The sequence below is a fragment of the Mugil cephalus genome, chromosome 9 (assembly GCF_022458985.1).
Source record: "Mugil cephalus isolate CIBA_MC_2020 chromosome 9, CIBA_Mcephalus_1.1, whole genome shotgun sequence".
Classification (NCBI taxonomy): domain Eukaryota; kingdom Metazoa; phylum Chordata; class Actinopteri; order Mugiliformes; family Mugilidae; genus Mugil; species Mugil cephalus.
In genome coordinates this window covers 25,389,071-25,414,310 of record NC_061778.1, presented here as the reverse complement: position 1 = coordinate 25,414,310, position 25,240 = coordinate 25,389,071, and the positions used below count along the sequence as shown (strand labels likewise).

At 40.4% G+C, this 25,240-nt stretch overlaps 1 long non-coding RNA gene across 1 annotated transcript in view; it reads left to right on the top strand.

Moving 5' to 3' along the window:
• LOC125014065 overlaps window positions 1–25,240 on the top strand; it is a 132,702-nt gene that overhangs the window by 54,120 nt on the left and 53,342 nt on the right. Inside the window, exon 2 of the long non-coding RNA XR_007113430.1 lies at window positions 20,030–20,095. This is a non-coding gene — a long non-coding RNA (uncharacterized LOC125014065). The remainder of the gene's footprint in view (window positions 1–20,029; window positions 20,096–25,240) is intronic.

Sequence of the window (25,240 nt, the reverse complement as noted above, 5' to 3'; positions counted from 1 at the left end):
TGTCTCATAGTGCGGTTTATGATAGTTGCTAGTAGTTTTTTGAGTCTGGATGATGGAAGACGGACTGCAGACAACAGAAGGGCCTTGTAGTCACGCTTGCTACTACTGTCCCCAATCTCTCACTGGCCTGAACTCTTTGCATTGTTCTGTGCTGGAGTACTCTCTCGTCATCACTTTTTGTGCCTCGTGACTTATTTGTATCCAAGTTCTGTGGTCAGGTTTAGGCATACAGAGCAATCGTATCAGGTGAGACCAACTGAGCCCTGTGCTATCCAAGTGGGCCAAGGAACAGTATGCTGAACAGGTCGGTGGTATAATTGGTATAGAAAGAGCACTTAAAGTGTAAATTTTCCCTGTAGTATGAATTGGGACTCAAAGCCCTCATAGCCCTTATAGCCCTCAAAGATCAGAAGTGCTGATGAAGTAAGCACAACTGTGGCATGCAGCAGTTCTATAAAACAGGTCTGCTTGAAAGAAAACACTTAGAAACACTTGTTTTATTGTTCTGAAATGAAGAAATTCCTGAAATTGCTGGACACAAAGACAAGTGGCATCCGAAGCACTTTAACTGAAATTTAAAGATGCCAGTCAACGGATCTTTAGTGCGGGCACGGTACGGATTGCCTGCTAGGAATGCACCCTTGATTCTGCATGTTGCGCTTTTATTGTGTAAAGCATGATCACTCTCTAACTCATTTTTTTTTTTTTTTTCCAAGTTTGACCTGTAGATGTGATGAAACTATAATCTACAAAATGTAGATTTGAATACTTTGTCTGCCTACGGATTGTCCCTACAATCTATGCCCTAGGGATCGAGAGTGCAATACCCCATCACTAGGATGGATTCTGCTTTTCTGGTTTCTCAGTGCATTTGTTAATGGTTTGTGTGTTTAACTTGTGGGAGGCTTATGGGAAATGCAATATGCCAATTGCTACTGGAAAGAAAGAAAGAAAGAAAGAAAGAAAGAAAGAAAGAAAGAAAGAAAGAAAGAAAGAAAGAAAGTTGAAACATGTTTTTCCACCAGGGTTGCCCCCCCCCCCCCAAAAAAAAGTCCACGGTTAATCTAGGTGGGCACAGAACATACTGTCAGTATGGTGAGATCAAAGTAGAGGTGAAAAAGGAATGAAATTATTCCTTTAAATGCTTAGTGCTTAATAGTGTACAGTGTGCAGGTACCTGCACAGTCAACATCCCATTAAAGTGTCCAACTCAACCCAGTTTTACCCCAGTAACTGTTAAATACACTTATATAAGTGTACTCGCAGACCCTCGGCATTTTCTCACATTACCCAACCACAGTTTGAAGTGTGGAGTCTGAAATTGTAAATTTAGGTTTCATTAAAAACTGTGAACTACATTATGAAGCTGTGAACTAACCCTTGAGAGTAGAAATTATTACTTTATTTTGTCAGCATGTAAAAGTACAGGTATATCCTTACTTTTTGCTTCCAGCCAATGAACACGACTCAAGGACACAATTGTTTAATTAGTGATTGTGCACTCAAAAAAAAGAGAGTGGTGACTCTGTCATGAGGTCCACGTGTAACATGTATTTATATCTACCAGGTTAAAGGTTGAATTCCGACTACGAGCTACAAAAGCTACACCCCTGTCAGTTTTGCCAGCTCCATTGGTTGCTGTTAAGGGATCACTGGAACCGCCTGTGTCATTGAACACTGACTGTATATGTTACGTGGGAATGGGCGAAGCAAATGCATATGATTGGTTGATACATCACTACATCATTGGAGCGGTCACAAAAGTTGAAGAGAGCCATGGGTTGCTTGTGGTCATTAGAATGACTTCAGACTTTACTGATGTTAGCCAGGCCAAAGGAACCAAAACCAAAAGTGTCAAGCCTATATGTTACCATATGAAAACCTGTTTACATCAAACTTTTCCTTTGACGGCAAACAAATCAAACACGCAAAATGCATCTCCTCAGCGACGCAGTTTACTCCATGAGAAAAAAATAATAAAATCCAAAAATGGGTGATTTGTTTGGGGTTTTATGTTTAGCAATTATTTTGTCAGAACAGGTGTCCCATTTCATAAACGCTAGTTATCTCCTCTGGAATGAAAGTCTTCAATTACACCATACTTCAAGCTGACACACTTTATTGTTCCCTTCTAATTGCTTTTCAGTTCATTTTTATCCCCGCATTAACTCATAAATTGGCCCCTCTTTTCCTACTTTTTAAAGCCGTTTTGCACCCTTGTTAGCAAAAGGTTGTTAATCAACAATGTCACGCACATGAATATATTACCAACTAATGTATTTCTGTTTTGAACTAATTAAACTGAAAATGGGATTGTTCCCACCCACGTCCGACCCAGATGTGTGGAATGCAGGAAATCGGTCTGTCACAATCAGCAGTGTTGAGGTGATTTTCACATCTGAACAAAACTCAGGACGACTCATCTTGTGGGATTGTGTCTGGGTTGAGGGTGAGAGACGAGCAGATTGTTGTTCACTAACGGAAAGAGAGCAAGGTAGAACAAAAGGAACTTTTTTTTTTTATCTTTAATTTTCAATTTCCAAATAAACATCAACGTAGGACACAGTAACTAGTCCAAGGCAAAAACACACAAACAACTAATCCCAACTGAATTGAATGAAATTTACTAAGGGGCTCCAAGTTATAGTAAAATTTCCCTGATTTTTATCTATTCTGTATCAAAGCTTCTCCAACAGTAACAAAGTACTTCTTTCACTCACTGCAATCAAAGATGCTTGCAGTTAATTTAGTTTACAGTCGGGGGGTGGTATACTAAATACAGCAGTGTCAAAATAAGGAAAACATGAGGAACTTTTATTGTTTTTGGATTGTTACTCTTACATTTCATCTACTGTGCGAGCTCTGTCACTCTTCCCTCTCCTGTGCCTTGTTTCTGTGGATCTTTAGTCGTTGTAACACTGTAGCTTGGACAGGGTTTGATAGAAAGAGCAGAACTTAAGAAAAAAAGTGAAATTGCATCATCAGCTCTCTTTAATTTTTCACCTCTAACCTGGTCCTGCTCGCTCCCTGTCCTTCCGTCCCTTTACACATTGAATATGTTCTCTGAACACAAGGGAATCATTCTTATCCCAAGAGAAATAAATTATATTATTCACAAACTATATACCTCATACATTGTAAGATTAAGTTCTGTCCCCCTTTCTGAATGCAAGAAAGGATCCACTGAAGGATGAAAATTGAAATCTTTTGTAATGAAACATGGCCCAGATATGAGACGCTTTACTTTATATCAAGCTCACGCTGAACTTTTCTCTGCTGGTGTCCTGCTGAGCTGGCTGTTGGAAGTGAGCGGTGGTGGGCTGAGCGCATCCGAAGAGCTGGCTGTGAGGTGAGTCAGGAGGCGGGAGGCTAACAGGGTCCTGTTAGAAACAAGAGGGATGTCAGTTGATCTCTGATAGGCCTGACCTTTTATTTTATACTGTAAGAGGCTTTTCATGAGAGTGGAGTGAGGTGTACACGAGGGCTTCCAGAGAAAGTGTTGCTGACAATGAGGCAGGGTGCAATTTGGCATCTGTTTCGACAGTAGCTTGTAAATCATATGTGTGAGTTTTGTGCAGTGCGTGTTTTATATAGTTGTGCAGGCAAAGAACTCATGGAACACTAACATTGTGGGGACATTTTGCCATACAGGGTTAAAACCCGTTGAGACTTGGGTTTACAGTAAAGATTAGAATTTGTATATGATTCAGGTAAGGCTAATGGTTGGTTAGGAACTTCAGTGAATGTATTAGGAAATGCATTATGTCAGTGGATGGCCCTCACAAAGATAGAAACACGAGTGTGTGTGCGTTGGTGCATGAGCCTCATTAATGATTGAGTCTGAAGAGAGAGTTCTTCGGATCAAACATTTAGCTGAATCAACAACTCCTGAGCTTACCGCAAACACACACACACACACAATTTTATAGCTATCTTCCACGTCTCGATCCCTAAATCCAAGAGGCTTGTCACTGCCAAGGAGAGCTTATGAAAAAAAGGCGCTTTTTAAGTTTTGAAAGAGCTACCGAAAAAGTGTATTAGGCCTCTAATGTGTGTATGCATGACTCCATCGTTCCATCAAATTGCAGGAAATTACATTAAGCGCTGCTGAGATCTTGACGCATTTTAGAGACCCACAAGGCTGGAAACATGTCTGACAGTTTGCTCAATACAAGATTAAGTTTGCTGTGACTGTTCCCACAGGAAAAGTGTGACTTTCAAGAGTGATAGCTTCACTGGGGGTCTGTTTCATCCAGCCGATCCAAAGTCCATTGACCATTTGAACCATTTCTCTTCAGCTGGTTCACCTATATATGAGCATAATTCAGCTCAGATCAGCTCAGGTCAGAATTTTAACCAGTCATGGAAAATAGACATAATAGTGCACACTGAACATTTGTTTTATCTTCGTAACATTTTCAGAGCGTGTGTAATTAAAATTGTTGAGTGCAGTTAAGGGATACTATCAATACAAACAGTTGCTCCCTTTTTTAATTTGTAAATGGCATTAAATTATTGTATTCTATATCATCCTCCAAATTTATACATTCAAATTCTATTTCAAAGAGGGAAATGTGTGAAGGATGTAACAAATTATAGTCAGTTAGTGGGAACGATGTGTGTTATTTGCGGGGCTCTGTGAGACTGTTACTGATGAGCTGTCAGTGTAGCAAAAGTAAAGCCTGAAGTCTTACAACCAGGGAAATATCTTTATGATTCAATATGACTCAATATGAACCATTGTGCATAATGTTATTCTTTTCTCCAAGCAGTAGGAGTTCAAGCCTCTTCAATCAGCACAATGTTGTTTATATATACTATCATTAACTATACTACTAGCAATTTAGAAATTTGTATTGTTGTACTGTGCATAGGTAATAGATGTTTCACATTTATCCTCACCTTCTCTAAAACACAGCAGATTTGTGTGACTGATTTTAGCCACATAAACCTATACACTGACAGACAAACAATTAACTGGGATTTTCACACACAGCTGTCTCTAGGGTTTACTTAGAATAAATTTACATCAAGCACTGATGGGGCTAGAGCAGCAGAAGACCACAATGAGTGGCACTCAGAGCATGAGGAGGAATAGGAGATTTATGTCATGCTGCCCACAGATCTGCAGCACAAAACGAAGATAGTGTGCTAGAACTTCTAACTAACATGCCAATTAAACTCAACTGATCTGAAAGCAAAACGTGATCAAAAACAGTACAACATGTTGCAAGGTGTACCTAATAACAAAGTGGCCTTTGTTTGGACATACATTTGGTCTGTGGATCAGTGCAGGAACTTTCTTAAATCATAAATATAAAGCACAGTTTACTGGCATGACTGAACCACATACCTCGGTAAATGGGCATAGCATAAGTGTTCATATTTATATGAATGCATCATACAATAGAGGACTGTGTGTGTGTGGTGGTAGGTTTGACCTGCTGTGACATTGACAGAGGTGCAGTCATAGATGGGGTGATAAATTGGTCACACTCTACAAAACGTGTCACGAACTGGGAAACTCATCCCTGGGTTGCCATAGAAACAGCCATGAGTGACAGTAAAGGTAGTAGTGAGGAGATTCCAAAATGACAAAACCACTGCTTGGGTATTCAGTACTTTTTCCACTTGGCTCTGTCTCTGTTCACCTTTCTATGAGGCATGTGGGTCCATGCCTCTCTTACTGGGTTTTTAATTTCCCATTCAAAGACATACTGAAAGTATTTATCATTTTTCTTTTAAGCCAGCATCATATATGGATAGATGCTTGATCAGTTTGGCATCTAGTGAATTTGGAGGCCAGGTCAACACCTTGTGCTGTACAAAAGTTTCCCAGTACAACACTGTATGTCTTGTACACAAAATGGTCGATGTTATTTCCTGCTCCTGTTGGTGGTTTTAATGTTGTGGCTGATCGGTGTTTAATTGTGTCGTACACCCCGTGTGCATATTGATTTAGCTCCTTGGCCATCACTTTCTAGCTGACAGATAGTGGCAAGCTCTGGTTGCCTAGGTAGCCCTCTTCTGTGCCTCCCACTCCAAATGTTCCCAAAACAAGTGACACCGTGGCTCCATCAGGAATCACCCTCCACCTGAGTGTACACCATGTGAAATACCAAAGGGAGTTATAGCTGTGAAACACCATTGATTAAATCTGCCCACAGCTAAGTTTTAATGTGTCAAATCTTTCTGATGACCCGTTTTTGAATCCTTGTTTATATATGTAGTTGCAAAAATTGGGTGCTGGGTTTAAACAACAACAAAAACAAAACACAGCTCTAATTAACTCATTCAAAAAGTCATGATGACTACTATGTCCCTCTTTTCTCTAATTCAAAATGATGAATTGTTTTGTATTCTGTAATGAGAGGGTAATTTTTTATTTTTTAGTTTAGTTTTTAGTTTAGTTACAGTAATGTTGGAGCTAATTTCCTCTGGCTCTGTTTTGTTTTAATGATCAGTAAATTTAGTTTGCTGAGTAATTTCATTGATTTTGTTTTGGCATTTAGGCCTACAGCTGTTCTTTTTATTTTAATGCAGCCAGTAAAATATAGTTGTTTTTTGTTTTTTTAATGTTGGGGACTTCAGCGTTCCCAGTTGCATTCTTAACATTACCCTAAATCTCTCATTCTTGTCCTATTTAAGCTTTCTTGTGCCTACTTTCCCTTCCGTGTCCTATTATCTTCTAAATTTTCATCCTCTGTCTACCTTTCTCTCCCTTTCTCTCCCTCTCTCTCCCTGTCTCTCTGGGCAGCCTTCCAGGCAGGTTGTATGCGGTGCTGTCTTTGGCTCTAATTGACCCTGACAGGACATTCATCATTAGTCACAGCCTTTAAGTTTGCGCCCCTGTTCTGGATTCTGTTTCGCCTCGACAACTGTGACATGGTCCATATACGGTATATGACAATTAGTGAACAAAATATATCCAAATTTTATTGGAACTCTCTGTTAATATTAACAGGGGGCCTCCTAAAAGTGGAGCACCTTGCAGTGCCCACCTGTTGCCTGTATGTTACTAGAATTAGATTGAAAGAAAAAAAAGATACAGTAACAACAAAGTGGCATCTCTGACATTGGAGCAAATAGCCTCATAAATAAATAATTGGGTTTTGAACACAAACAGACTGTAAGTAAGAAATAAATAACTGTCATAGCCAGTTTGACTTCATTATGCAGATTTTTGAATTGAGCACTTTTCTGAAGAGTCCATCAGCAGGAATTAAATCCATCAACCGTAAGTCCAGTGACGCTTCATCTAGGCTCTGTTTGCCGCGGATCGTTGGCTGCGCTCGCTCGTCGGGGATGTTTGTCTCCTCCATTCATCATCCGTCCTGATTATTCACTTTAGGATGCTGGTGCCTCCACGCCTAATTAATTCGTACAGCATATTCTGCTGCCAGTTTCAGATTTGTGTTAGCTGCACAGGAAAAAAAAAATAGACACAAAATGAAAACAGACTGAGCGCATATGCTTTAAACACATGGATAAATCTGGATTGCACATATTCTGAACCCAGTTGACAGACTCCCCCACATGTATGCACTAAATCTCCTTCAGGCTCTTTCGCACCACAGATAGGCCAGTTATTAAACTGAAAGGATTACACGCATTCACTCATGAGCCCCCATAAAGTGAATATTTGAGTATACCTCTCTTGTGTGAGTGGAGTGTTTGACTAATTATTTAAACCGGGGAATGTCCAGGGTCACTCGCTGCCATCTTCAGCCCTCTGCTGTATTAATTCCTAATAAGAAGTATTTTTTTTCCCATTGTGCCTTTCAGCACTCCCCCACCGAACAGAGAGATGAGGTGTGTGACATTTCTCAGCTTTGTGAGAATAAATTGAGGATAATCTTATTTTTGCCATTTTAGAATATCTGCGGGGGTACCTCTGCCAATTAATTTAGATCATCAGCGCTCTCCCGCCTCCGAGTTTCTGTCTTTGGTGTCTCATTACCTTTCGCAGGCTAATTCTGTATTCCAAATGTGTTTGTGTCCTTAACTGGGAATTGTTGTGCATCTCCCTGTCAGCAGGAGCTCGATGGTTTTCATCCTCCCCTTCATCCCTTCCTCAATGTCCCTCTCATCACTCTAATCGCTCTGTCTCATGTGCGGAATGAAGGGATGGAAAAATGGAAAGAAAAAAAAGGAGGTGAGGCAGATAAGAGTAGGACAATAATGCAATAATGAGGATGCTGTAATTATGCAGTTCATGGCTCTCTCTCATACTCCAACACATTCTCTCTCACTCCCTTTCCTTCGCAAATCAGACTCAGTTCATACTTAATGATTCTCTGCAGTCTAAGCTCTGATCCCTTGGCAGTTAATGAAATTAACCTTGAGACTCTCAGAGATGCTGCACAAAAGTCTCTCTCAGTGACACATGCATGCATCATCACGTCTTTATACACTACTACAGAGCTGAGGTGATGGTGGAGTTTTAGGACCATTTTCCATTAATCACATGACTTGCTGTTTATTCAATGTCTCCATCTTCAGCAACCTTTAACAAATTCTGCTGTGGACACTCATGGGTTAGAGGACTAGTTATATATATATATAGTTATAGTTTTTTAAACAACTATACAGACAATGTAGCTGGAAAGATGAAAATGATTTCAGAAAATGGTGTTGGTGAGTTTTACTGATCTGGAATACAAGCTGTTTTCATGTGGGAGGTGCACATTTTTTCTGACACACAAAGTGATCACAAAGACACAAAAGAGAACAGGCAGTTAGAAAGTAACTCTCACAGCGAAATAAATGCCAAAGAATAAAAATGAGGGATTTTAAAACTCTGCTAAACATACAGAGGAAAACTATTCCAGAGTTTGGAGGCTCCGACTGCATTTCAACATTGTTCTCAGGACAGAAGTAAGTAGCAGACGTAAATTACCTTAAAGGGGAGTGGTTGTAAGAGATGTGTTGAGGGGCTATTCATTTAATGATTTGTATGTACCCTAAAATCAATCGTAAAAAGTACTGGGTGCCAGTGAAGGGTCAAAATGACAAACTAATTAGTTATAAATGTTTTAGGTGTCAGTAGAGATGTACCCTTCACTTGTTTCAGAAAGACCAATAAAAGAATGATAGACTGCTACAAAAGCGAGAGGAACACTCCAGCAAAGGTGGGACACTGACTTGGCTTTTTATAACAGATCAAACATGTTAAAATTTACTTTGGTTCTCTTTAGCCAGTGTATGCACGTCATGGATGGAAGACACTTCATTGAAGTAGTTATATTTGGGACGGTATGGTGGGGCAGTGGTTAGGACTGTCGCCTCATGCAGGAAGGTTCTGGGTTAGAAACGCAAACTGTATATAGATATGGACAAAGCATCCCCGCTCCCTTGCATTGGCCAAACTATTTTCCCAAGGATACAGACAGTCTGAGAGTGGAGCCACGTGGAACCATGTGGAGCTGTGTTATTGATGTCTAAGTGGCCCTCACTTCCTCTCTGCTCTGCCTCCACTACTTACAAAGCAATGTTTGAATATATACTATACTAATTCAATAAGAATTTGTTGCTACTTTCACGATCCTACGGGATTACTTTACGGAGTAGTTGGCATGTCAACCGGTAGTAATCATGGGGTTGAATCCCATTTATATAGTGTCAAATAAGTAATTAAAACAAAACTTATCAGAAAAATTGACACTTGAACATAGTGTACATCAGTATTATATTAACAGTCGTCAGGAGGAGCTCTTCTTGCTTCGGCTTCACTTTAGATGAGCTGTTCTGCTGTCCATCTTTATTTACAGCTGATGGTTTGAATATACTGCACATTCTTGTGGTCAAAATATATATATATACACAGTGGATAAAATAAGTATTGAACACATCACAATTTTTCATATATTTCTAAAGGTGCTATTGACATGAATTTTCCACCAGGTGTAACAACCCAAGTAGTCCATATACAGAAAGAAACCAAAACAAATAAGATCAGAAAAGTTATGTGTAATAATGTGAAATGACGCAGGGAACAAGTATTGAACACACTTACTGATATTTATTTAATACTTTGTACAAAAGCCTGTGTTGGTAATGAAGTTTCAAGATGCCTCCTGTATGGATGCATTGCACAGGTGTGATTTTGGTCCATTCTTCCACACAAACAGTCTTTAACTTTTGAAGGTTCCGTGGGCCTCTTCTATGAACTCTGATTTTTAGTTATTTCCATAGATTTTCAATTGGATCCAGTGATTGGCTGGGCCAACAGCTCCACGCATCCAAAGAGTAAAATTTTGCTCTCATCTGACCAGACTATGTCCTCCTGGTATTTTACAGGCTTATCCGAATGCTGTGCAGCAAACTTTAAACACGCTTCAACATGCTTTTTCTTCAGAAATGTAACCAATGCCAGCAGAATGTTTTAAATCAATAAGGTTGTGAAGGTCTTGAGAGCGTTCTTTGCTTTTACCCATCATGCGATGTTCCTTGTGTGTCACCTTGGTTAATGACACACCTTTTTATAAGCCATCAGTTTGGACTGAACCAGGTGATATTCATTTGCACTGACAAGGGGGAGGATGGCTTTCTGATCACTGATAGATTTCAGCTGGTGTCTTGGCTTTCCATACCTTTTTCCACCTCCCTTCTGCATGTTTTCAATACTTTTCCCCTGCACTTATTTGTTTTGGTTTCTTTCTATGTATGGATTACTTGGGTTGTTACACCTGGTGGAAAATTCATGTCAATAGCACCCTTAGAAATAGGTGAAAATATATGAAGAATTGTGATGTGTTAAATATTTAGTTTGTCCACTGTAACTATAAAACTGCAACTTGATTGGCTGGCGGAAACATACTGGCTTTGACTAGTTATTGAATGAACTACAATTAACACAGACCAAACATCTGCTAATATCAGGTAGAACAACCTGTAACAATTGCTGACCATAACTTCTAAGGTTGAAAGTCAGGTTAGCCAGTCAAGATCACTCACATACCCCACATATTGTCATCAACAAACAAACTCATTTAAGTACTATGTAGACAACTAGAATTTTACCCTACAAGATCAAACCCCAATAAACCGAACTGAAGGATAAAACAGAAACCAAAAAAAATATATTTCTTGTCAGTAGAATAATCAAAACTAGTTATACACAAATGTTGCTTTATAACTACAACAACAGTTTTAAAGAAATCCTACTCATTTTGGAATTTCAAAAGGTTTAACTGCCTAATTTTTTCTCTGTAGTGGATTGTTGTTTCGGATGACCTGAAAGGCAATTAAGCCTCAGTTATGATTAGTATCAGATACAGATCAACATGATTTAGAAGCAAAGTGACAGAACCGAGTAGATTTTCAAGGGCAACGCGGATGCACCTTTTAAGGGAGTGGTACAGTCATGTACCAGTGGCAACATAAACAGAGATCGTCACTTGGTGGTAATTTGATTTCCGAGAGAGACGAGGTTCAAGATAGACAACGCACCGTGGAATGAAGGAGGACACGTGCGATGAAAGATAAAGTATTTGGGTCAAGCATTCATGGGGGATTCTCATCTTCATGTAATCTCCACAGAGTTTAAGAGGAACCCTTTTTGCACTTTCCTTTCAGAGGAGAAAAAAAAAGACAACAGAAGAAGAAAGTGCGTAAATGGAGGGAAGGAAGAGAAGAGCTCGGAATCTAATCAAACCAAGGACACTTCGCTGATTGCCTCTTCAAAAACAACAGGGAGAAAATTGGCTTGGTTTGTTTTCTGTCATGAAGGCAAGAGACAATTGATACTAAAAATGCTTAAAATGTTGCCGGGGAGAAATGAAAGGAGCTTAAAGTGAAATAACTAAATTACTCGTTCACGGACCGCAATGGGGGGAACGGGTAATCTGTGGCGTCAATCCCATTCTCTTCTCTCTCTTCTCTCTCCAGTCCATTCCTCCAACAATTACAGAGCTTTTCTAAATCCATCTTTCTCCCCTCCTCTTCAACTCTCTCTGTCACTTCCTTATTCATGCAAAGATGTTTAAGGACCAGAGTAGGGAAAGCCAGCACATAATGGGTTTGCTTCCACGATACGCTGACCACTCTTGTAGGGATATGCCATGCTCTATTTACTGCATTAGACACACCACTAAAATAAGCTATATTTCCCTTTTGTGGGCTTATTTTACATTTAAAGAAATAAATGACAGTGAATCTCAGTGAGATAAATGTGATGTAATGGGGTTCTTCCAGCCCACAAAAAACTGGCAAAATGCAATCTGCTTTGGAAAAATATTGTCCATGAAAGCATCCAGTCAAAAGCACCAACAGACACTTCACTCTGCGAGTCATTCAAAAGTCAGGCCGGTGTACTGTATGACTGAGTGTATCAGAGGTTTGAGAGTCAACACTGAGGCAATGAAGAGGAGATTGATGGCCTCTCGAGTACACCGAGCTCAGCCAAGTGCAACAATCCAACAAAGAACATCAGCTGCATTAGTGACGACAACAGCCGCCCCCATCGGCGCGAGGACATTGTCGGGCGATGCAAAGTGCGGCGCCAGCTAATTAAAACATAAGTAAATCAGAGCTTAATGAGTTGTAATTGTAGATAATTGGAGAGTTGTTGGTGTATAATGTCTAATTGGCTTGCATTGCTGAGATAATGAGAAAAGTTTGATTACTTTATGCTAAACGCATTAGCAAGGTAGCAGGTGTTGTTTCGAGGAGGTGTCACGAACAATCCCATTCCTCACGTCTCAATCTCCTCTCTGATCCACCGCTGAGAAGGAGAGGAAGCGGCCTTTAACCTGGTGTGTCGCCAAAGTCTGTAATTATACACAAGAGCTAATGCAATACAGGCTTTGTACCTCTTTTATCCCATCAAAAAAAAAAAAAAAAGAAACTTTCTTGTGTGCTAGTTGTTTGAGAGTAGTCGTTTTCTGCGAATTTGCATTCATGACATATGTTCTAAATGTTTGACATTGACTTGGGAGCACTTTACAACAAAGGCAGCGTCGCAGCCAAGCTTCAATGTACAGGTTTTGTACCCTTTGTAGTTCTGGTCCATATCGAGTTTAATTCTGGAATTTAATTATCGAGACACTTTCTTCTTTTCTCTTTTGATCTCCTTTCATCCTCACCATTGTCTCTGAAAAAGCCAAAGTGAATTATCTTCAAGCCTTATCAATATGCTTGACCATGGTGCTCGGGATGAGTGATATTTCCTATTCTGTCACCGAATACTTAGTCTAACTTTTGCTTAAGTTGCCGCTGTCCTTTAGTCTTCTGATGTGATAGTCACTCTGTCTGGTTTTCGTGTCGCCACTAGTGATCAAAAGCGGTTTGAGACACGTTTAAGCTTTATTGCTAACAATGTTTGGAGCAAAACTGAGGACCAAAGACACAAGTAAGAAAGAATTGAAGGAACAGGACAGAAGTTAAGTTAAAGCAAATAAAATCACATATCCCTGCAAACTAAAAAATGGAAACATGTGCTCAAAACATTAATGCTATTAATCGATCTAGGAAGTGTTTGTGTGTGTGTGTATATGCGTGTGTGTGCACGTGCACATGCGTGTGTGTGCGTGCGTGTGTGTCCTGAAGTGAATTACGTCGATGTGGCTAGTCATGCAAGTGATTGGAATTAAAGTCAGATTATATCCCCAGGATACAAAACCTGTTTAGGTTCCGTGACCTGTATCTGCTTACGAGCATGTGTGAGTGTTTGCATACAAAAACTAGCAGCCTGGACAGGAATGTAGCAGGAACGACGGATTACGAGATTTCCCAGAGATGTTCAGATTACAACAACAAGAAAGAAAGAGACCCTTGTCTAACATGCTTTGCTAATCACCTGGCTTTAGATGAATGATGTGAAAGATTGGCTGGTTCCAGTTTGAATGGGTACATCTGACAGTGATTTATTACGCTTATTACACTGATAAGTTTCACAAAACAACAGATGCTTTAAAAAATATATATTTTAGCAAATAGCACACCGTCATATTTGCATTCAGATGGAGGTAGTTAATACCAGATGACGGTGTATAGCATGTCAGAATGACTCAAGCATCCGTTCTTTATTTTTACTACACTTAAAATAGACAACTTTCTTCACTTTTTTATCTTATTCTGGTCACAATGATACTACTGCGAGTAACATGCTAAACCGCTGAATGGGAGGAAAATAATTCTTCCAAAAAAAATAAAATAAATAAATAAATACTCATTCATTCAATCATTCATCCTGTCTGTCTCTTAGTTTGGGATGTACATATATATGGCTGCGTGCACACTCGCACACACATGTACAATGAGGCGCACCTTGTGGCTTACCCATTGCCCTTACATATAGACCTGTTAACTTGTTACATAGGAAGATACAAGTAAAACCAAAAGATCTTTCATCTTGATTAACAGGATTGGAGGTGATTATTGTATTCCAAGAGAACTGATCTTCCTGCAGATAGTGCTGATAATCATGCTTCTCTGGAGAGATATGCAGGCCTTGGCTATCAGTGCTTCTATCAGGGTCTCGCTGCACACCTTTGATAAAAGCTACCTGAACTCTGATTCATTGATTGATACAGATGGGCTAAAATGAGAAAAAAACCCTTTTCTAACCTTCAGAAGGCAGATTTTCAGAGATTGCCGAGGCAATCATGATACTCATGAATATGCAATGCCGATGCAAACTTTTTAAAGCTTATAGAAACTTGACTGACTATCTTGTTTTCTCTGGTGCAAACCATTAGCACTCTCAGATTACCTTGAAACTTTTAGTGGCTTGTATCTAACAATATAAAGCTGATTATCTTGCTTGTGCTGCACCCAACTGCATCTTTTCCTTCTGTGTCATGAGACAAATACATAAACAGAAACTGAGTTGGGGACAAAGGAAACAGCAAGGGAAAGGAAGAAGCACAATTAATGGCAGTTAAAGGACAAATGAAAGAGAAATTGTAATAGAGAGGGCTTGACTGAGGGCCACAATATTGCAAACTTTGGGTTTTTTTTTGTTTTTTTTTCCACAATCCCTGGCTACCACTCCCTCGGTCTCCCCTCTCTTGCCTCCCTGCTTGGTTGGGTAATTGGATTTCAGGAGTGAGCCAGGGGTCTGCCCTCTTAAAACTTTCGGGAAGGTCAGAGGTGGCAGGGCAGCACTGTGTCACAGCTAATCTGTCCCCGGACAGTGTGGCAGGTAAGGGTCGTCCTCCCTGCGCGGACCCCGTATTGTTGGATGGCAGAAGGAAGGAAGCGGAGGAGGAGAGACAGAAACACATATTCTGCCTCAGACATTTATTAGGAGGTGACCCTGAAGAAGTGTCTCTCCACAGACTGCAGGAAGCACTGAAGACAAAACCTACTCACGCTGTCAGACAATGCCTACTCTTATCAAACATATTCTCAGATAACAGGCAATACTCATGGTCACTTAGAAGGCCACATATAACCCTACACGTGGTCAGGTGCCCTTGAAAGGATAAAACCTGAATTTATTTCGAACAGTTTGACAGTTTGTTTTCAGTGCTTTCTTCGAGGAGAGTGATTCATAGTGTTAAAATAACAGTCAGACAGGAAGGTAGATTAGTCATGTAAACTTGTACTCTGGACCGTTTTTTACATTGCCTTTCATCTGGCTATGACAACCACATACTGTATGCAAGGTGAATTGTAGTCTATGTCCAAAGTGGATTTGGATGACAAAATCTCCACGACTCCCCCATCTGCACTTTTAGAAACATCATCGCTATGGGAGAATTTGTGTGAAGACTCTGACATTGGTTAATCTGCCAAAGGGACACACGGGGGAGACGTTAACTGTGTGAAAAGCATCTCAGCATGCAGGGGTTTGGCAGCCATTCAGCGTGATGGGAGAAGGGTTGAACTCGGAACAGATCGAAAATAAAGGATCTGTGGATGTGCGTCAAGTTTATGTAACTTGTGTTGCAGTGTTGCATCCCTTTGTGTTGTTTGAATTTTCTTCTGTTTTGACGTTACTCCTGTACTATTTTGAGAAGGTGCTCCTGATGCGGTTTTGTGTGCAAATCCGTGCGCCCCTCTCTGGTGGTAGCTTTGAGAGGAAGCATTATCTACCCACTCACACGTTTCATCTTCACACCATCGCCCCAAGATTTGTTTTGGTGTGCATGCGTGCCTGTGTATGTTTCTCATTAGAGTCTGAGTGGAATATTTAGGAGGGCCCGAGAGATTCATCATCCTAATGAACGTTATCCAGAGGGGAAGGGATCCAATTTTGGTCTCGGGAAGGGACCGGTGATTGGGGAGAAAGAGAAGTGAGAGGAACTTGCAGAATTGCAGAAGAGGGCTGAAGTGTTTACTTTATGCTTAGTCAAACCAGGATGGAGCTCAGGACTAAGAGCCATTGTCCACACTCACATGTCCATCCATGCATTTGTTATTCTATGGTTTTAAAATCCTCTCAAGCCGCCATCACAATACATTATCTTAGGTATCAGACAGATTTCTTTTAACCTTGAGTTGCATTGAATTACTTGGGTGAAAGCAGCAAAAAAGATAGAGGCCATTATGACACATGATGTTCTTATTGTCAGCACAGCTGAATGGATGGATCACTGACCCTGTGTCCTCACAAGACACAAACAAATCTTATTCACCCAACAAGGAGACGCCGATGTAATGTTTTCTGTAGTGAATATTAATGCGAGAAGTGGATAAAATGAAGATGACACGTTGTTGAGGGGAGCAGTCACTGCATCTGCTTTATTCTGACTGATTGCTTTGCGGCCGTGATTGCTCACCGACGCAGGAGCTTCAGCGCGCGGTGCAGTAATATGAAATATTGTTCATGCTCCGGCGAGAGAACTTGGACACGTGCACACTCAGAAATTCTTGCCACAGACAAGAACAGGCACGCATACGCTTGTTGTGCGGCAAAGGGGTCCGTTGCTCATCGCAAAACGAGTTCAAGAGAAAAGTGAAAAGAACACATAGCAGGCAGCGAAAGAACGCGCTGTCGGAAGAATAAAACGAGGCAGCGAGGCAGACAGAGGGCATCTTGGGACAAGAGGCTGAGATATGAGATGACTTATTGGTGGCCTTGCTTTGATTCCAGTTTCTCTTTCCTCTGCAGTGTTGCTGGGTTCTTGCAGTGAGGAATTATTCACAAAGAAGCGTAGCAAGGCCTTTTTTTCCGCAAGAAGTGCAAAGAGTGGCCGTGTTGTTACTGACACATCTCTGGTTCGGTTTTTAGTCCCCAAATCAACCGGTAGTGTTTCCTCAGGGAACCTACTGGTCAGACTTCGAGGGTAAAATCACCAAACTGACATTTATATAGTCAAACATGCACCACAAAATTACGTATATATAGTGTGAGGAGCAAAGCTCACATGGATCAATAAACCATTACACATTAAAAAAGTGTAAGTGAACTGCCTTTACTAACACAGCAATGCTCAAAGGCAATGAAAGACGTAAAAGCCCCCCCCCCCCACCACCACCATCTTTACTCACATACATGCATATATTTAATACAGATTTGCAAGCTCTCATGACATTGAGGTATTGACCTTGTTGGTATGTTTAAATATATTATTTTTAAATTTCATCATAAGCTAGCATATTTTTGAACTTTTATGCAGGTGTAAAACATTTTAATACTAATAGATTATTATGAGTATGTTGATATATTTATTAACATATTAATATTCTGATTAAGAATATTTCATTTTAAACATTTTAAAACGTAACCGTCAAACTTGCAAATGCAAGGATACGCCTAGGTTGGTAGGAGAATGACAGCGACTTCAAATCAGTTTGATGGTTTAATCAGTAGTCATGATTACAGTAAGCTGAGCAAAAACACACTGTCAGCTGCTAAAAGGTAGACTAAAACATCTCTAACCTCTTACATCTGTAATGGGTAGTGTAGTGGGACTCATCAGTGAATGGACATGGACCTTCTGAGGGTGTCCTGTGGTGTCTGTGGGCCTCTGTTTATCATCCCACAGATACTTGGTCTATTTGTGATCTAGTGAATTTTGAGGCCAGGTCAACACCTTGTGCCATTCTTTGTGTTTTCTGAGTTGTTTCTAAACGTTTTTTTTGTGTGTGTGTGTCAGTGTCAGGCTGCATCCTGCTGGAGATCAAGGAGTGTCATTGTTATAGGGTGGGGGTGTCTGCTGCATGTCTACATAGCATCCACATGAATGAATGCCAGGTCCAAAGGTTTCCCAGCAGAACACGGAAATGTCACAAGATGGTCAATGTTATTTACTTCACCTGTCAGTGGTCAGCAACAGGTCATAAGTCTTGCTTATGTGAGTGCTGCTGAGATCTCAGAAACTCTAAAGCAGCTAGACCTGTGCAGCCTTGGATGTAGCCTGCTGGCCCACCAAGCTACCATTTTATTCATCATTATTTCATTGCAGCAAATTCCTCTTGAAATTGAAAGTGCCCATTGCCACGTCACTCTCAGTCCTAATCCAGATGAGGTCACAGCGCAGTCCTAATTGTGATTTGATTTCTGCAGAGAGTCCTTCACATCTGACAGGGGCAGAGTGCAGGCAACTCAGTCAGGGTTGCCACTCGCTGAGCCTTTGCAAGATGCTGCTGAAATTATATTTAAGCAGTTCACTGGGAATCTTTGTTGTAGCTAGATTATGATTACATGACGTTTTGACTTTCCTTCCATTCTCTGCGACTACTTATTGTGTAGAGGGTCACAGGGGGCTGGGACCTATACCAGCATGGGGGAGGTGGTTGGAGTACCCAGGGAAAAGCCACGCAAGCACAGTGAGAACTCCACACAGAAAAGGCAGTTGACAGAGTGTAACCCATAACCATCTTGGAAACGTTTGTATGTTGATTGGTATTAGTCAGTAGAAATTTAACCAGGCAAAAATGATTGACTTACGCAAACCCAGTTGCAAACTAAATCCACTTGAATTTCAAATCTTTTACATTATTGACATAAAAACATCATTTAAAGATGTACACATTTATGGATGCATTTGCATCTGCTGCTGCCCTGTATAACAACAACAAAATAAAAATCCTAAAACTAACTCCTGAAATGGCGATGTTGGTACCATAAAAAAAATCTAAATTTAATTGTTTAATTTAACCAAACATACCGTCCGTTTTCCCTTTATCAGCCTTCATGTTAATCATCTTTGATTGCAATATCTCCCAGGCTATCCATCCTGCTCGCACCTGTGCTTTCATAACCCTGTTTTTCTCCATCGCTCCATCCTTTACCAAGCCTTATTTGTCAAAATCATCCTCGCCGTCATCCGTCTTATTAATTAGACTCTGTGTGATAGATCTCATCGTCATTCACATGTCCATCGTTGATCTCTATCTGTTTCACTTGAGGATGTTTAATTGTCTTCATCTATTATTGTGTGAAATTAATACACATGCATTACACTTGCAGCTCATTATATATCGCTATGCAGACGGAGGTGGTGGCGTTTGAAAACCCTGAATGCCTATAAATGATTTGGTCATTATAATGTGCATAGCATTTTGTGAACTTACACAATTTGCATTACCCATACTGACTGTGCTATAGAGTTTCCTCTCAAGCGATTCCCTCTGTAAGTTAAGCTTGCTGTTACATGTACTTGCCGTTGAGTGAAATTCAGTTCATTTCATCCCATTTCATATTTAAATAACACTCTCAAACTGGAAACAGGCACTGCCGTTGAAACTCCCTGCTCCCTGAACCTTGATTTTTTATTTTTTTTATTTAAATTTGCTCATTGCAAACAAAGTTTCCAGCATGCAGGAGAAGAAGAAAGAAATCTAAAAGTTTATTGTGACTTTTACTGTCGCCTTATTTATCTCCAACTTCTGTCATGGCTTTGTCCTAGAACATAAGGTTGTGTTTACTACCTTGCTTTCAATAAAAAAAAACATAAAATAAAATCAGCGCATCCACAAACTACACATGCACACATATACCTGTATGCACACACCCACACACACACACACACACACACACGCACACACACACACACACACACATTCATCTCTTTGCCCCTGGAGCAGCAGGAGTGGTAATCTTGGTGGATAATGCAGCTTTCTGATGCTTCCTCAGATTAATCCCTGTCCTCGACGTCACTCCAGGTCCTTCTTTGAAGCTTGAAGGGGAAATCAAATGCAGGTGAGTGTATATATATATTTTGCCTTTGAGATGTATGGGGAAACAGAGGTAGAAAGAGAATGGTAAGTGTCAGTGCTTTAATGTCCGTTTGCGGATGTGCATTTCCTGTCAGTCTACGAGAGCCACGTAGACAATAACAGTTCATGGATGGCTTTGATCTGAATTTGTCCTTTCAGTGACTGTGAGCGTTCATTGTTAAAGTTTTTTATATGCTCTCTATTGCCTTTATTGAGACCTGACAAAAGACAATATCACTCAGACACGTTGAGGTAATAAGGATGAGTCACTGCCATGTGCACAGATGGGACGTACAAAACTGAGGACAAGTGGGAATTTATATTAGACAAGAAATCAACATGAATCATTTTTACTTCCTTGTCTTGGTCCTTCTCATATGGGCATTAGTCACACTTCTTTGGGGGATCTACAAAGCCAGCCGTGCCCAGATCTGCAGCGCTTATTGTGTAGCCCAACCTAGGCGTCATATTCTCAGTGTCGAGCAGGTGCATTGGTTGTGTGACATCCTGAGTCACTGCCCATCCTTCAGGACAACCTCATCTTGGTCCAATTTAGCCACAGTTTCACCCTTTGATTTCTTACTCACAGTTTGTGACCACGAGTGATTGAAGATAGCTGGAATGAAAATTGAACAGGAAATTAAGAGTACTTCTTTATAGCCCAGCTCTCTTTTTACCACCTCAGTCTGCTACAAAGCCAACATTACTGGAGCAATACCCCATAACCTGTGCTCTGTCTCATGCCGCTACTCTTCACCTGTGAGAAAGGCCTCGGAGGTGTTCATTAATTCAACATGTCTCACTTACCTTGGTTTAGAACCATGGTCACAGAATCTTCAGGCGGGTGGCACTACAGTCAGCTGCAGTCCTCTCCAGTTCAAACCACCTTTTGATAATATAACCTCCTGACTCTGCAGCATGTGGTAATACTCCCACGCCAAAGGCACCATCAGAGCAACGTGCAAGGTGATGTGTGTGTACATTAAGAAGTCACAGGAATTACACAGGAATCCCGAAAAAGCGAAAGGGACATCCAGTTGTACACAAGTTTAAAAAATAGTTCCTTTGCTTTTCTTTCCAGAAATAGTTGGAAACAAACGCATCAATACATTGCAGCAAACTGCTGAAGCCTCTTCAGGTGTGGTACACAGGAGGCAATAAACATTCACAGGTGGTTACAGCAATTATTCCTCCCTAGCGAAATACTGCATGAAGAACTGTTTCATATGACACTCTCATTAAACTCTGATGTACAACTCCTATTTGCATTACCACTAGTTCATCACTTGAATTCTTTCATTTAACAACAATGTCGCTACTTTTTATAGTTTTCACCATGTTTGCTAACCTGGAAATACACAGTTACATAAGTGCAATTTGGCTAACTTGAGCCAAGTGATGCCACCGAAGTTGACATTTGACACATACAGCAACAAACTTGGGTGTAAGACAGTGGTCAAAGGTCTCAAACATGATGCACAGGTAAATCAGTGGTCAAGTCCAGCTTTTTTCAACTGGCCAAAGTTTAACCATCAATGCTTTTATCACAACTAGTTTAGACCACAACAATGCTCTTTATGTTGGGCTAAGCCCACGTCACTTGCTCATGCTCCTGGTTGACTTTTAACTGGTGTCAAAAATACAAGACAAAAAAAAAAAAAAACCAACAATTTTGGCAGCAGTTCATTGGCTTCTAGTTCACTTTCAGATAATGTTTTTTAAATGTCTTGAACCAACTTGGAAATGCCATCAAAGTGGGCCCTTGTAACTTCTAATCGAACCATTTCTGGAAATTAGTGGTTAGCCAGAACTATACATGTTGAGTGAAACACAATTGGAGCTGGCTGTACGAGGAAACCACCTTCGCTGGCCTCTCCTCTCATGTAGGTAGAATTGAACCAACAATGGATGACATCTCTACATCACTATTTTTTATGTGAGCTTCAGTCTGGACAAGAAAGTGCAAAGTTATTGCATGAATTGCGTGGGCATCTACAGTATATGTGTGCATGTTATTTTGGCTTATCTTGGTTTTAGCACCACTAAATGAGGCCTGGGTGAAAGAGAATATGAATTACAGGATGTGTGATTAATAATGTCACTCTCTTCCAGTCACATCACTTGTTTCACTGCTTTCAAACAGCTATGCTTGTCAAAGTGATGCACAATGACACCAACTCAACAAATAGATGCACAGCGCCACAAATCTGCTGCCACGGGGAGATGATGCGGCTCCTTTTTATTTAGCTTGTGCAATTATTAATGAGAAAATGATAAAAATATGACGAAGCATTTTATACGGCTGCTATTTAGTTTTATGTCTGCCGTATCTCACGTCAAAATACGGTCACATCATACTATAAAGTTTGATACAACAGATTTTCCACCATATAAAACTAGAATAAGAAGAAAAAGAATAAACTTTTTTCTAAAAGTAAAGTAGGAAAGCAGGCAGAGACAAGCAGGATTGATGAGTTGCTGTTATCTCCTACTTGGACAACTTTTGTCAAGTAATTTGTTTTTGTGGGCAGCACAGTGCTGTGGTGGTTAGCACTGATGCCTCACTGCAAGAATGTCCTGGGTTTGAATCCAGGCCGACTGGGGCCTTTCTGGGTGGAGTTTGCATGTTCTCCCTGTGTCTGCGTGGGTTTTCTCCGGGTACTCCGGTTTCCTCCTACTGTCCAAAGACATGCTTTCAGGATTATTGGTGATTCTAAATTGACCCTAGGTGTGAGTGTGAGTGGCCCTCTAGAGGACAAATGGTTACAGAAAACGAACAAACGAATTTGTTCCTGATTGGGATTCACCTGTTTCTGGGTGTGTGTTTTGGGTTTTACCTGCCTACTCTGCAATGGTTTTTGTTTCACATTTTGTTCCAGTTTTTATTTAAGTTTCTTGCTCCTTTCACCCCTTGACACATCCTAAATTGTTCTTTGAAAAGTTATTTGAAAAAAAAAATGGTTGTGATTGCTTGTTGGACAATCACATTGTATGCAAAAGTATATATTTTTGTCTCTGTATTGGATGAAACAGGCCCCACAGTGAATTCCTAGTTGCATGTTACCAGATGTCCTGATCAGGACAGAGTGAGGCTACACCAGGGTGGTTCTGTGGTCCATTCCAAAATCTAGGACACATTTTCTTAGTTTTTCCAAAACTAGCCAGGCACTGCCATCCTTTTTATTTTTTATAACAGAAGAAAAATGCTGAGATGTTGATGCAACTTTTATTATCTCTACATCCCTATTCCCCAGCCCCTTCCATTCTAACCATAAACTTTTACTTGAGTCATTTAACTTATATCCACGATTGTACACATATTATCACAGCAATTTACTGCTTTGTTATATGTTATAAAGACACTGTTATTTAACTTTTCTCCATATATGAGGTAGAATTTTCCTTGATGATGTTTGGGGAATGTTCATTTACAATGTTCATTTTTCTTCTTACAAAGAGATGGATTTCAGTATTTCAAGGAACCAAAACAAATCTTCTGAATCTTGTCTCAGGATGTCTGAACTTTTTGTACAGGGCTGAAAAAAGATGTGCTTGATAGTAAGTTCTGCAACATTAGAGACAGGGCAACTTGTAAAGGAAATATGTGAAAGTCTGTGACTGCCCTGAAATGTAGTGTAAAAACAGCAATAGTTTAAAATGAAGAGCAGTTCTGTCTCTTTTCAAAGACGGATTCCTATACTGGCATTAAATAAGGCGCTGCTGTCTATAGATATGATAATGAGACGACCTTTTACCCATAGCAATTACATACAATACCACGATAAAGTGGCCACACAAACACAGACGCAGATGAATGTGTAGATTTATGCCTATGCACACAAGCACTTGATCCATGTAGCTTCATATTTATTTTTCTTTCCCTGGTTTTCATTTTCCGTGATCGTGCCCTCCCCTCCCTCCCACTCTCTCTCTGTCCACATGTCTTGAGGTGTCTGAGATAGATGAGAAGTGACTGTGGTGTCTCCAGGTGTCATAGATGGAAACGGGGTGATGACTCTCCTAAATGGACAGCCTGCAGCAACCTCCATCCAGACACTCATTTGCATTCAAATTCATGACTTGTTTGTCTAAGTGTGATTGTGTGTGTGAGAGGGAACATGTGTATGAAGCTTCCGTTAGTGAAGATTTGTTTTAACAGACTCTGTGTAACATGTACCAAACGGCATCCATGTGTTTCCTTGGCTCTGTATGTGCATACATGTGTGAGCACATATCTATTTGCAGTATAGGGCCTGGGAGGTGCTAACAGGTAAAGCAGTTGTGGGGCTTGGTCACACACACACACACACACACACACACACACACACACACACACACACACACACACACACACACACACATCACAAGGTGTCAGCTTGCAAATTGGTTTCTCTCCTCTGGGCTGACAGAGTTGACAAGCCCTTTATGAGAGGCATAAACAAGGCAGCTCTATCGCCCCTCCCAACTCTCTGTCCAAGCTTTCAACGTAAAGTCTCAAATCTTATTTTAAACTGATCAACCTAACACTCCGGTGCTCTGACTTCCCACTTATCTCTGACTTGTACTTCAAATTACTCAGATTACACCATCTAGTTTGGAGGCGTTATTGTGCTGAAACATGATTCCACGCACATGTACAAAAAGTGCAGCGGGTGAGTACTTGATGATCATGAGGTCTGTTCAGACCTTACTTTAAGATCCAATCTGGGCTGATCACAAATGATCACTTGTAGGTACATGTGTTGAGACCTGGCATTAACATGAGTCTCCAGATCCAATCTCAGTTTTGCGATCTGTATACAAATAAACTCCGACATCATCTGGGGAGCAGTAGAATATTTTAACAGTCACTGTCTCTAATGGATCTCTACCATTGTTTCACAACAGAAACACAGCACTGTGTAATGTATATGCATCATGATTTAGGCTTACTTATTGATCTCCCCCCTTTCATTACTTAGAACAGCAAAACACTCCAATCGTGGAAGTTTCCATACTCACCATAAATTCTGGCAATAAAAGTAAATAATCACACTGGTGATTGAGCAGATATGCAACCACATATGGTCCTTATACATCAACTTGACCCCATCAATAATTAACACAGAATCACAATCATGTAATCATT